This window comes from Chlamydotis macqueenii, chromosome 5, assembly GCF_036417535.1.
Source record: "Chlamydotis macqueenii isolate bChlMac1 chromosome 5, bChlMac1.mat, whole genome shotgun sequence".
Lineage (NCBI taxonomy): Eukaryota > Metazoa > Chordata > Aves > Otidiformes > Otididae > Chlamydotis > Chlamydotis macqueenii.
Genome location: NC_141560.1, coordinates 29,146,994 through 29,160,455, shown reverse-complemented (window position 1 = coordinate 29,160,455; position 13,462 = coordinate 29,146,994). Strand labels below are relative to the sequence as shown.

At 38.2% G+C, this 13,462-nt stretch overlaps 1 protein-coding gene across 4 annotated transcripts in view; it reads left to right on the top strand.

The window, feature by feature from the left end:
- Positions 1-13,462, top strand: part of NPAS3 (neuronal PAS domain protein 3) — a 623,781-nt gene that overhangs the window by 546,431 nt on the left and 63,888 nt on the right. The window lies entirely within an intron of this gene.

Below are 13,462 nucleotides of genomic sequence, written 5' to 3'. Positions count from 1 at the left end.
CCTCAATATACGGGAGTAGTTTCTTCCAAAGTGTGCTACATCTTGCACTTGTTAGCATGAAATTTCATCTGTTGTTCTGTTGTTCAGTTGTCTATTCTGATTGCTATTTAGGTCCCTCTCATGTTTCTCCTGATCTTGTTTTGACGTAAATAGCTGCATTTTTAAGTCTTTCTATACAGACACTCACTATTCAAATAAAACATGTATCAGATGCGAAGTCTGCAGATACTTTACACTGACTTGCTTAGTTTATGCATGAACATATTGCTTCATTTAGCGTGAACAGGTGAAATGTTGAAACAGGCTAATAACCTAGATAGGCCAAACCCACAGTCCTATGCCTCACTCTTTCCTTTTTTTTTCACAGTTCTGGATCAGGTAGATCACAGATAACTTGTGCGGAGTGGGAATCATAGAATCATGGAATTGTTTGGTTTGGAAGGGGCCTTTAAAGGCCATCTAGTCCAGCCCACCTGCAAGAAGCAGGGACATCTCCAACCAGATCAGGTTGCTCAGAGCCCCATCCAACTTGGCCCGGAATGTTTCCAGGGGTGGGGCATCAACCACCTCTCTGGGCAACATGTTCCAGTGTTTCACCACCCTCATTGTAATTTTTTTTTCCTTGTATGTAGTCTAAATCTACCTCCTTCCAGTTTAAAACCGTTACTCCTCATTCTATCACAACAGGCCGTGCTGAAGAGTGTCTACCCATCTTTCTTAGAAGCCCCCTTTAGGTACTGGAAGGCTGCTATAAGGTCTCCCCAGAGCCTTCTGTCCTCATCTCCAGGCTGACCAACCCGAACTCTCTCAGCTTGTCTTCATAGGAGAGGTGCTCCAGCCCTCTCATCATCTTCATGGCCTCCTCTGGACTTCCTCCAACAAGTCCAAGCCTTTCTTATGTTTGGGGCTCCAGAGCTGGACACAGTTATCTTTTATTTGTTCATAAGGATATGGTGTCCTGTAAATTGTAATATGTATGGAAATGTCCTAAATATCAAACAATAGAAGAAAATTAAATCCGGTAAAAAGAGATAAAAACTAGAAGAGAAGAAAAAATGTAACCTGCTGGAAGTTGGTATCAGAGAGGGAAAGCAAGCACTTCTGTAAACTGTGAACCCAGGTATGATTCCTGGTTTTAGGCACAAAGTGAAAAAATGTCAATGTAAAAGTATTTTATATACTTCTATAAACACAAAAGAATATTTTAAAATGTATATATTTTTATATGAACATAAAGTCAAAGGTCAGATACAGTTTTGCTTAAAATTTACCAGCAGTATGGTATGTTTCTTTCTAATTTCGTTTCTTTAGTATAAACCTGTATTTTTTATTATCTTGGCACTCTAGTAAAGCAACTAACCTTGTTAAAATACGTAGTATTTTTATCTGCTGGAGGGGATGCATGTGAATATGCTTTTCAGATTTCAAATGGAAGTTATCTGCAGTGATACTCTTCAAGGACAGAAAGGTTAGCTGGCACACAGGTGGGAGAAGAGTTGCTCATTACGGAGGGTTTGTTATGTGGTAACGTATAATTAAGGTAATGGTCACAGCTTGTGTGACAGCAAACATTCTTGCAGTTGTTTGATTGCTGTCTGGGTCAGGAGATCATCTCTTTCTACAAGATGTATCCACATTAGTGTGTTAGTGAACAGGTTAGAAAGCAAATTACAGCTGCCTTTCTTAGGCATATTACTGTCAAGGCTCATTGTTTTGTTTTTTTTTACTGTACATCAACAGTAATATGGCTTCTGAAGACTTCATGTGACAGGTTAGGCATTTTATCCTTTGAGTAAACAGTAATCATGGTGCGAAGAAAGTGGGGCATTGGAGATTTTTCCCATTCTTTGACAATTCCATTCTTCCTTTTTAGTTTGCTCCAAGGGCTCTTTGGGGATACATATATTAAGCCCTTTAAATAGTTCATAATAAATCTTTGTCTCAGGCTGATTCTGACAGTTTTTAAAAGAGTCTTTTAAGAGAGAATCCTCAATCATTTGTTAATCCATGGGGTGATCTTCAGACTTGGACGAAAAAGAAACAGTGCAAGCTCCTGGGTTGTGAAAATACAATGTAGAAAAATTTTAACTCAGAAAAACTCAGGAAATACTGTAGCGTGGAAATTTCATCAATCATACTGTGTTCTGCCTGTGTCTAAATAATCATTCGATGAGAAGCTCAACATGAGCCGGCAGTGTGCCCTTGCAGCCCAGAAGGCCAACCACATCCTGGGCTGCATCAAGAGGAGCGGGGCCAGCGGGTCGAGGGAGGTAATTCTGCCCCTCTACTCTGCCCTGGTGAGACCCCACCTGGAGTACTGTGTCCAGTTCTGGAGCCCCCAACATGAGAAGGACATGGACCAGCTGGAGAAGGTCCAGAGGAGGGCCATGAAGATGATAAGAGGGCTGGAGCACCTTTCTTATGAGGACAGGCTGAGAGAGTTTGGACTGTTCAGCCTGGAGAAGAGGAGGCTCCGGGGAGACCTTATAGCGATCTTCCAGTAACTCAAGGGGGCCTACAAGAAAGATGGGGAGAGGCTGTTCAGTAGGACCTGTTGTGATAGGATGAGGGGTAATGGTTTTAAAATAGAGGGAGGTAGATTTAGATTGGATATTAGGAAAACATTTTTTACAATGCAAGTTGTAGAACACTGGCACAGGTTGCCCAGAGAGGTGGTGGATGCCCCATCCCTGGAACCGTTCAAGGCCAGGCTGGATGAGGCTCTGAGCAATCTGATCTAGTCGAGGATGTCCCTGCTCCTTGCAGGGGAGTTGGACTAGTTGACCTTTGAAGGTCCCTTCCAACTCTAACCATTCTATGATTCTATGATTCTCCTAGTTACTCAGTTTGCCAACACTGAAGGTAGAAAATTGGGCTAACAAAAAAAGGAAGAGCAATTGTTATTGATCATCTTATTCCTATTATCTTCATTTTGGCTTTATTTTGCTTAAAGCTTGAATTGAAGGGGCATTATGAGAAAAAGAAGTCATTGTTCCCATTGTTAAAATAAAGCAAATAAACAGACATAGCATTCCTTCTGTGAGAGTTTACCATTCAAGCCTTGCGATAAATGTGCCAAAATACCTGCAGTGTGGGCTGGTTTTAAAATGCTGTTTCCTGTGTAATGTGACAGATTCTGATAGTGTCTGTCAAAAACCTTCTTAACTCTACCGTGCAAAATAAATAAATAAAGGGGGGAAATATAATAAAAGTAAGATGTCTGGTTCGTTTGACATTTGTTTTCACCAAATAATTTGAGTGAGTTGTTTCCTAAGAATAATGCATGGCTGCAGCCCAGTGAAACTAAGGTTAGATATTTGTTTTCAGCAGCCTGAAGCCTGTTATTTTTGGAGATACCTGTTCTCAGCTCCCTTTGAATTTCAATGGCATAGTGCTTGTCATTATTTTAGGCTTTTTTGTAAATTCTGCATAAGCAAAGAAACCTAGAAATGCTAACTTATCTGTATAGGAACCCTCTCAGTGTATCTTAGGAAAGTTGTTGCCCTGTTTTAATTTAATATGCTATGCTGAGGAGAAAATAGTGTAACTGGAACAGGGAATGCATACTAATAAGGGACAAAGCTATAGAGAAATGTGAATTCTTGAACTTCTTACCAACTGAGCAGTACCTCCCACAGCATCAGCTACACGCCATGCCAGCTGGGTTAGCAAGTTCCTCAGTGGCACCAGGTTTAGGAGCCTGCCTGGTTCTGCCGAGCCTGGAGTGGCAGGTGAGAGGGAACAGTTGCACAGTGCATCTTGCAATGATGGAAATGTTATTAGCATTCTGAAATAAATTTGGATTCACAGTGCTGAGGACATAAGTATTTTCATGTTTAAGTAATAATTTTAAGAGATACTTGTTTGAGGCAAGGGATGGGAAAGCCTATATTGCTTAATTTTTTCCATTATTTTTTCTTTAAAAATAACAGTGCTAGTCACACTGGGTTTTGACATGGATAAGTAGATTCTGTCTGAGCATATGAACTTTTTTTTTGTTTTCTGGCATTTTAAAGGTGTTGCTTGACTGTCTTCTGAACTATGAAGCCATGCAGCTGGAGAAAGTAGTTCCTAAGGTGCATTAGACCAGGACTTTCTACATATCCTGCAAAATCTGCAGCATCTCTCTTTATCCCCCTAAAGAATCTGCAAATTGCTGTGATGCTTTTTACAGTGTCAAGGAGTTAGCACCATACCTATTGCCTCTGTCCAGTAATGAAGTTATCTGTGAGCCAAACATTAAACCATATGGGGAAAATGTTCTTCTCACCAATTAGATTCATTTTCCCTTGACAACATGTGGTTTTTTAACTCCAACTCATTTTTTTTTTATTATTGAGCCATTCTAAATTAGCTAAAAAGTTGTTTTATAAAGAAAATTATTTCTTGCCTTCCATACTTCAAAATACTTATAAAATACTAGTTTGCATTTGACAGACCAATACGCATCAAGATAAGGTTCAAACCTGGAAAAGGGAACAGTTTGGTAGAGCCCATATGACTGAAATTCGAAGAACAGAATATAAACCTGTTTGCAGTTTTAAGGAGTTGTTCACTGTTAGCAAAGATGAACCCAGATACTTGCTGTGTTTGGGAGAAAAAAAAAAAAAGGTCAAAAGATGCTACAGTCTTACCACCTTTTTTGCCATTTTCAGTGTGTGAACACAGAGTGGTAGGTTAGTTGATCCTCTATCTTTATTGCTGCTAAACCAGTAAGCATTCACCATTAGTAATGATCAGTCTTGTGTCTGCACGCATATGCTTGCTTGGTTTAAACATATGCCCCGTAGCTACCTGCTTTTCTAGAAAGGTTGTTCAGCAGGGTTACACAATTTGTGCAAAGTGATTTTTTGGCAGGGTTCTATACACATTGATAGAGCAATCCAGTAGATGCTAGCAACCAGTTACTGTCTCTTGGTTAGGCTGCATGGAAGATTCATGTATATAAAATAGTGTATTAAAGTAAACTTACAAAAGCAAAGAGCAATCATTGCAAATGTAATTTTTTCTTCCTCTTTGGGATTCTAATTTTAAAAGCATTAAAGAAGACAGCTGCTCATGCTGTGATATGCGCTAAACAGCCTGAAGGATGGAAAAAAATATATTTGTAGCTCATAATAACTATTGACCTTTCTGATATACAATGTTCTCTGTGTTAGCTATTCTGTTCTATCAACAGTGAAGATTGAACATGACTTTTTAATAGAAAACATGGGGTTTCAAGCTGCTTTCACAAAGGTGTTTATGTATTGTTATTTTGTATTGTAGTACAAAGACTAAGTCCTGATGCCCTTTGTCTGACATCATGTTTGTCGTAAAAAAGCCCCACTGTTACTGACTGTTTTATATGAGGAATTGGCTCGTAACCATTTTATAGTCGTGATAAAAGCATTGCTCCACAAGATCCAGAGCACAGGTATTGAAAATAGAATCTCCCAAATATCCCAGCAGCACAAAAGGTATTTTCTGAAGAAATAGATTCCTCAAGTGGCTATATTTACTGGGGGTATTCCACCAAGATTTAGAACACTCACTTTTTGCATTCATAGTGTTTGTTCCTTGGCATACACAGGCTGCTGCATAATAGCTTTTGCTGGATGTTATGTGCTCTCAAAGACTATCTTTATGATACTCCTTTTTTTTTCTGTTGAACTTTCCTACTGCTTAGTTGCTGGGTACAGAAACATCCGCTAGCAGCAGCTTGACTTTGACACTTGTGTGTGTTTCCCCGGAGTGGGATCATCCAAACATTGGCTGAACAGCATGAGGTAACTCGGCTGCTCTTCTTTCCCTCGGGGAAAAGCTTCACCAAAAAGCACCTCCCATTTGGCATATGAAAATCTGGAAAGCAACCTCTTTATTGTGCTTTTTAAGCCCAAGCAGGCTGGCAATGTTAGGCAACATCAGAAGGGACTTTTTAATGTTTGTTGGGGGAGGGCGGTTTATGCCATGTGCTGGGAAGCAACTTTAGTGGGCCGTTATTGGCAGCTCTGAACCACAGTTATTTTCACAGCTATGCTCTGGAGTGTCAGTTAATGATTCACAAGTTACGAGGCAAGAGCAGAAAAATAGCAAGAGAGAAAAAATACCCGCAGTTGATCCTTCTAGGGCATGAGAGAGGGAGAACAGCATCAGCATTTAATGGCAGGTTTTTTACTGAAACCAAATCCTCGAAATTGTTTATAAGGAATTGCTCAGTAAGGATAATGATCATTTAAGTTGTAGAAAGCAGCCACATCTCAAAGGATATTTAGCGCCTAGTCCTTTATTCCTCACAGGCCCATAAAGCTCTCAGGGAATTCAGTGAAGTTTTTACTCATAAAACTAGTCAGGGTCCTTTTTTTCCTTTGCTGTTTCCTTATTTTCCAGTTTCTTTTCTCTGTACCTATTCCCTAACAGAGGATAGATGTGCTATTCCTTATGATCCTATACTCCCCTAATATAAGTACCTTTCCTAGCCGTTGGATGTGTTCTGTTTCAAACTTTATTAGAATTGCTGCAACACAAGTAACCAGTAAGGAAACGATACACTGTGCTAATTTTCTTTGGGTCTGTCACTGACCCTTGAAAATTTCTGAGTGTTGCTGACATCACGTGAAACCAAGCCAACAGATCAGGTCAGATTATTTATTCCATTGGTTAAAATAAATCAACTTTAAATGTAAAAATGTAGAAGCAAGTTTGAGCTTCATATGCAGTATGTTTTATGTACCACTCACTCACTAGAGCGTAACAGCTCTCCTAGAGTTGTTCCGGTCTACTGGGTGAATGTGGATACATTTGCGAGTGTTTAGATAATGGATTGAAGCCCAGTAGACTGTAACATTTCCAAAGGCTTTTTCAGAGTTAAAGTTTCCTACCATGATTAGTTCTCCAAATAGCAAGTCTTTATTATGTTGTTTTTAAATAGGAAAAAAAACCCTCTATATATTTCATAGATCACTGACCTACCAAAATTTGTTGTAAAATCTTTCAACATTATAGGAGTAACAAAATATTATTCATAGCTTCATCCTGACAAGACTTTATTTATAGCTCTATCCTGGCACCTAAATCATTCTATATTTTACCAGATATATAAAGAATTCTGTGGGATAAAGTTTACATGAGAAGTAAATTGAATGTGTTGGGAATTAATAGCCTGATAAGACATGTTTCTAGACTAGAAGAAGAAGAAATAGAAGGAGATGCAGAAGCAGAAGAAGAAAGGAAGCTTTGAGGGGCTTCTTAGTCCCATAAAGAGTAGCTCAGATTACTTTAGTCCCACAAGGATAATGGAACATTCGAAAATTTCTCTGTATAATAATAGAAAAAGCCTGTCAATGAGTTTGTACTTTAGTTCGTCCTACGTAACTACAGCCAGTACATGGGCCTAGTCTGGTTCAGGTTAAGCTCATTATTTGCAACACTACAGGATAGCTTTTCAAAACATGGCTTATTTCTTTGCAGATGCAGTCTTTTGTGTGCCCAAAATACAATATACACATAGTAGTGTTTGCACTTGTAAAACCTGCAAACTGAACACTAACAACCACAGACAAATATAGTTTGTACATTAAAGTTGTGTTGTTAGTATATGTATGGTAGTTCTGTGAAACTGTAACTGAAACTGTAACTTACTTTGCATGCACAGTTTTGCTTATCCATCGGTAAAACAGCATTAAGCTCTTTTCAAGAATTATGTCTTATTTTTGGCTGTGGTTGATGTTAAGTCTGGTGTATTTTGGGGAATAACACAAGCACATTTCAAAGGCTGGTGTGACCACATACACTTGACTGAATGTTGGCACGTGCAACCAAAACCCTAAGCAACAGGCCACAGAGGATGCTAGAAATTGTAAAATAATAATCAGGAACTTGATCCAAGTCTTTTCATAGTATTCCTGCTTACTTAAATGGGACAAGGCTCTAGTGGCTTGAGTTTCACAAAGACAGAGAACTTGTGCTATTTGAGACACGCCCGGAATCCATCAGCCACTCCAGAAAGACTTGAGTCTTCTGGAGGTCCTGTGTGAAACTGCCATTCCTGTACATATCTCAGACACCAGTGACTGCGCACAATAATGCTGTAGGCCTATGTGTGGGCCACTGAATTAAGCCTTCAATCACTTAGAGTTCATCCCTGAAATGAAGGAATTGCTCTTCCTAATGCATTTCTAATAGTTTGTCCCATTAAATTTTATGCAGTTAAGCACTGGGGTTTTCACTACTTCCTTTGGAGGAAATTTTCAACAAATCAAAAAGTTGGGATTAACTGTGTAAATTAAAAATAGTAACTACGCTGTGTTGTGGCCAAGCAGTGCAAGTCAACAGATTCCTGTATAATATCCAAGTTCTTGTAAATCCACAGTGTATAAGGCAGATCGGATATTAAACATGTTCTCCCACTTTTCTGGCTATTGTGGCTAAATTCACTGCTACTTCACTGACTTGACTTTTGCCTGAGTGCACATACTTTGTAACATTAAAAAGATATACTGTATGTATCTGAGTTAGTCACTTGTTCTCTCAGTTTCAAACATCTATGCTATAACAGTGTGCACCATCACATGTGGACCATAGCCTAGTAATTACAGATTTTCATTATAAAAATAATCATATATCTATATGTAAAAATATACATAATACATATTTTTTAAGCTTGTGGAAAAATAGGCTATAAATATATATGCAAGGCTTCCCTGTTGAATTAGTTGTAAAAAAAAAAAAGGATTTTGCATAATGACAACCTAACTGAAACAATCTGAGGCACCAGCCCACCTCATCAGTTGTTGGATCTGGAAAACTTGGAGGGATAAGAGAGAAAAAAACAAGAACAACAACAACAAAAAAAAAACACGAAAAGAACCAGCTTTCAACAGAAGTCTGATAGAGTTTAAAGTTTTTATGCCTTTGAGTTTCTAATAGGCTTATAGGTCATGAAAAGTGAATTGTCTTCATCTTGGAGGTAGAATGACAAGAAAAAATGGTTTATTATATTGTCTGAAAACATTACCTAGCAATAAATTCTTTAGAGGAAGTTGTCCTTCTTTTCATTTCTTTCGGAAGAACTGCCCTGCACCTTCCCCTTTTCAGTGAGGTCTTGGCCAGAACCCAGCGTTATTCCCCTTTTGTAAAGGAAAGAAGGGAACTAAGTCACCAAAAGCCTGGGGTCCAATTCTTAACTTCTTCAGCTTTTCAATAAATAGCAAACCAGAAATTTTGACTCTTACCAGATTAGATACTAGTACCATGACTTTCAGATCCAAATCTGGTTATTCAGGAATTCAAGTTCCTGTTTATAACTCGGACAGCTTACAGCAAAAATATTATTTTTACAGCTCCTTTTAGAAATACTATTGCCTTGGAAGAATGAACTAGCCTCCTCTTTGCCACCCACAATGTTAACTAAATAGATCAGATAGTTCTTGATTTTGCAAGATGCTGAGCACACCAGCGAGACCAAGAGAGCACCTATCGAAATTGCTAGCTCTGTGCTCATCAGTTGATCTCCAGGCAGGCTGCTCGTCTGCATAAATATGCCTAAGTGGTTCATCAGAACAGGCCAAGACTCTTCAGCACCTTCCTAGACCAAGCTTGAGCTTCCAGTACTTGCTCATGTTCAGCCCACAATCAGACTGAACCCACTTCACTTTGCACAAGTGCTAAGTATAATTTCACAGTAACTTACACTTATTGGAAATAAATTGTCTTAACTTGAAGTTTTGAATTGTATTTGCTGGGTAGTAGTTAGAAAAATCTATCTCTTAGCTTATAAAATGATCAAATTTGATCTGTAAGCTACTGAGAGAGAATGACCTTGGCAAGAGTGGTTTTTTTGAGAGTCACTTTTCTGATTAAAAACACATTTTAAGAGGCAATAACATGAGAAAAAAAACAGGACAGTTAACTACTCAAGGTTAAATTTTCCTAGAAAGTCTTTTAATGCCTGGTTACAGACAATAAACTGCTCAGAAGAAATAGAAACATTTACAAAGATGCATCTAGTCCAACTGAAAATGATAGATTTCTATTACCTAATTATTCATCTGAACATAATGATTCTCAGTTGCCTATGCAAAGGATTATAAGACTTTAAGAAAATATGGGAAGAAGTTTACAATTGTAGAAGATAACATGGGAAGAGACGTCCCTTTTTCTTACTATTTTGTGTGTTCTCTTATTTTGTTTCTCAGCTTTATAGTTGGTGTTTGAGAATGTCTCTTAAAAGCTGTATAGACACCTGTTTTCAAGGAAAAGAAATGAAAGCCAGGTGAAAACTTCCTGAAATGCTACCACATCCAGAATTTCCTGTCTGTTAAACCATGAGCTTTTTTCCCACCAGCGCCCCCAAATTCCTTGTGGGTGTTTTGTTTTCCCTCTGTAGCTTCTGATCCTCCTAAGAATGAGGAGCCTATCTTCTATCTGTTTGGCGTGTGAAAATGCATTTTTCTCTTCTCAATTATTTTTAACACACATGAGGAAAAAAACCCTAGAAGTTGGTGAATATTTATTCAGGCTGCTTTGGCAGCATTTTGTTATTTAAAACATAAATAAAATTTGGAACTTCTTTTTTCCTGGGGGACAAATTGTTTATCTGAATTTGAATGTGCTTGTGAATCTGTCATAGGGATGGTACTTGTGCTATTGCTGTGTAAGAGCAATTATTTGCATTGTTTTACCTTGCTTTGCTCTATAGCATTAAGGTAGCCAGGCTGCACACAGAGGCAGAGTACATCTGCAGATCACTGCAGGATCAGAGCCATGGACCTCGGTCCTCCAGTTACGTGCATGTTTATTAGTACGTATTCCACTAACATCAGAACTCCTCTTCCAGCAGGTAAAGTCAAGCCGTGCATGACTGGCTTGTGGGGTCTGGGCCCAAGATTATTCCCAAGAGAAAACCCACTGAAGGATCAGAGCTACAAAGCCTGTTCACAAAGAAGTGCTTAGGAGGAGATAACTCAATCATTTTTTGAATTGGCTATTAGTTCACACTATCTCCCCATGTGGCTCTGTGGCTCTTCGTTAACGTTTTAACATTTATGACACTTTCACACGGGTGTAGTGGGTTGCAGTTTCATGCCCTTTGAAATGGACAATGCAGTCCTTGTGTCCAGAAATCTCATCCTGCATTAGCAGCTTTGGAGTGGAAAGAGGAGAGGTTTATTTCTTTAGTAGTATCTGGTGAAGGTATTTAAGGACACACACAGGAGAGTGCTTTCCCAGCAGAGCACACAGTTCTCTGTTTTGCAAAGACAATCCAGACTTACTTTTTATACTTCCGAGCCTGACAGTGTATAGTGCTTTCGTTCACACGCGCTGAGCATTGACTTTTATCATATTATTAGCATTCTGAACTCGCAGTTTCAAAGGTTTATAACTCAATAGTAGGTTTAGACTCAGTAAATTCAGCCCAGGAGCACTATTTTTCAGTGTAAAAGACATCTTTAGTTACTACAGGATCAAGCAAAGCGGACCTTGCTTATTTCAGGCTTTTTTAAAGGTCTTAGATTACAAATTTAAAAAAATAAAACCTCTTGAAAGAATTAATTTCTACAGAGTTTCATTCTGATATTCCTCAGATTGCTAGCAGCCTTTGACATAATTGGAAAAAAATTGAAAATGCTGAGTGATGGGCTTCGAAAATCAGCTCCTGAGAACTCATAATGGGCCATATTCCATATATTCCTGTGCAGATCTCACTGACATCGGTGGATGCGTTCTGTACACATCCTATTCTTTTAAATCCTGCATGCATAATCACTGCTAGCGTTGTTACAGTATCTGCCATGGGTGGATGCAAGTCTGAATGCAGATTTGTACTAGCAGCCGTAATGGTTCTCTCCTGAGAGAAATTCAGAAAGCTGTTCATAAGATTTTCTGGACTTTCAGGTAACTAATCCCATCTCACACATACTTTTTGTTAAAGAAAATCAAACACTTCAGAATACATATTTATATGACAGGCACTGTTCCAGTCTGTTGGATAAATTATATGCATTTTATAAGATTCACTTACAGAGATGTATAGGTTTGTACATATTATAGGAACAAAATAATGTTAAGCTTATGATATAAGGTGACATGAGCCCTGAAAATGTCAATGCCAAGTACACTGTACTAGATGTCGGATGTTTTCCTTTCTTTCGTAAAATTGTGTGTGAAAGAGAAATTTTAATTTCAGTTGCTTGGGAATCATATTACAGCCTGATCATTTTTTGAGCGTGAGATATTGTGTGTTTAATTAACATTACTTCTATGTGTTTAGGTAATTACCATTAGAACACATGAGGACATACTGTACTTATTGCCTGTGCTAGAGCATAATGTGCTGGACTACAACAACTACACTTGTTAAGCTGGTTTTAGCATTTCTTCACACAGCAGGAAACACCCATGCTGTGGTTTCTTAATGTACTCTTTAACTACTGCACTGGAGAGTACCATACAATAAAAATAATAATTAATTATGATCTTCATCTTACTAGTACTGCTGCTATCCCGGTGACCCTGGTTGCTGTTTCAGGGTTCCACTATGCTGTACCCTGAAACGTATATCTTTCCTTTCACAGTTTTATTTCTTAGATGATATTGTTGAACAGAGCTGAATTTTTTGAGGACCAGTTTGTGGTATGGACTGTCACGGCTGTACATTTGTTCACGGATCCAAGACCCAGCACCAGTAAATGTGAGAGAGACAACAGCAGAATGGCATGCTTTCTCACTTCCACCAGGATGAAAAAAAAAAACCCTTTAAATTAAGTCTAACCTTAAATGTATAATCTGTCCTTGGGAGCAAAAAAAAAAAAAAAAAAGGATATAGCATCTTCAAGCTCTTGGCATCCCTTACGAGAAAAAATTGGTTCTAAGGGTCTCTGATCTTGTGTTTTAGTAAAATAGAACTGCACGGCTGACTGACAGTTCTGATCTAAAGCATTTACGTTTAAGTTTTGATCTCTCTGCTTTTGATTAAAACTAATGAGCTCATTTAATTCAAAATGGGAATCTCTGATAAGAGAAATAAGGTTGATGTGATTGGATTAGAGGGGCAAATTAAACTCTTAGAGCAGAAGTTTGTGCTTATATAGTGTATTAAAAAGCTGTTGGCGTATTATGGCGTGTTAGATGATGAGAAAAATTTCATAGTAATTCATATTTAATCAGAAGAAATGAAAGTACTAAATATAACATGGCTCTGCTTTTCCCTCGAGTGATAAAGAGCTGTACATTTAAAATGACATAGAATTCGTGCTCTCTAAAACAAAAAAAAATCTTAAGAGAGACACTAAAGAAAGGGGCACTGTTGTCAGTTATTTCATCACAATAGAGTTGAAATATCACAAAGACAAGACAACGTGACCACATTAAATCAAGGACAATTTGATATAATCCTTAGCTCACAAACAAGTTTTTTTTTGTTTCTGTTGACTACATAACAAATGCTTTTTAAATATGTGGATACTTTCTACTAGTAGTTTAA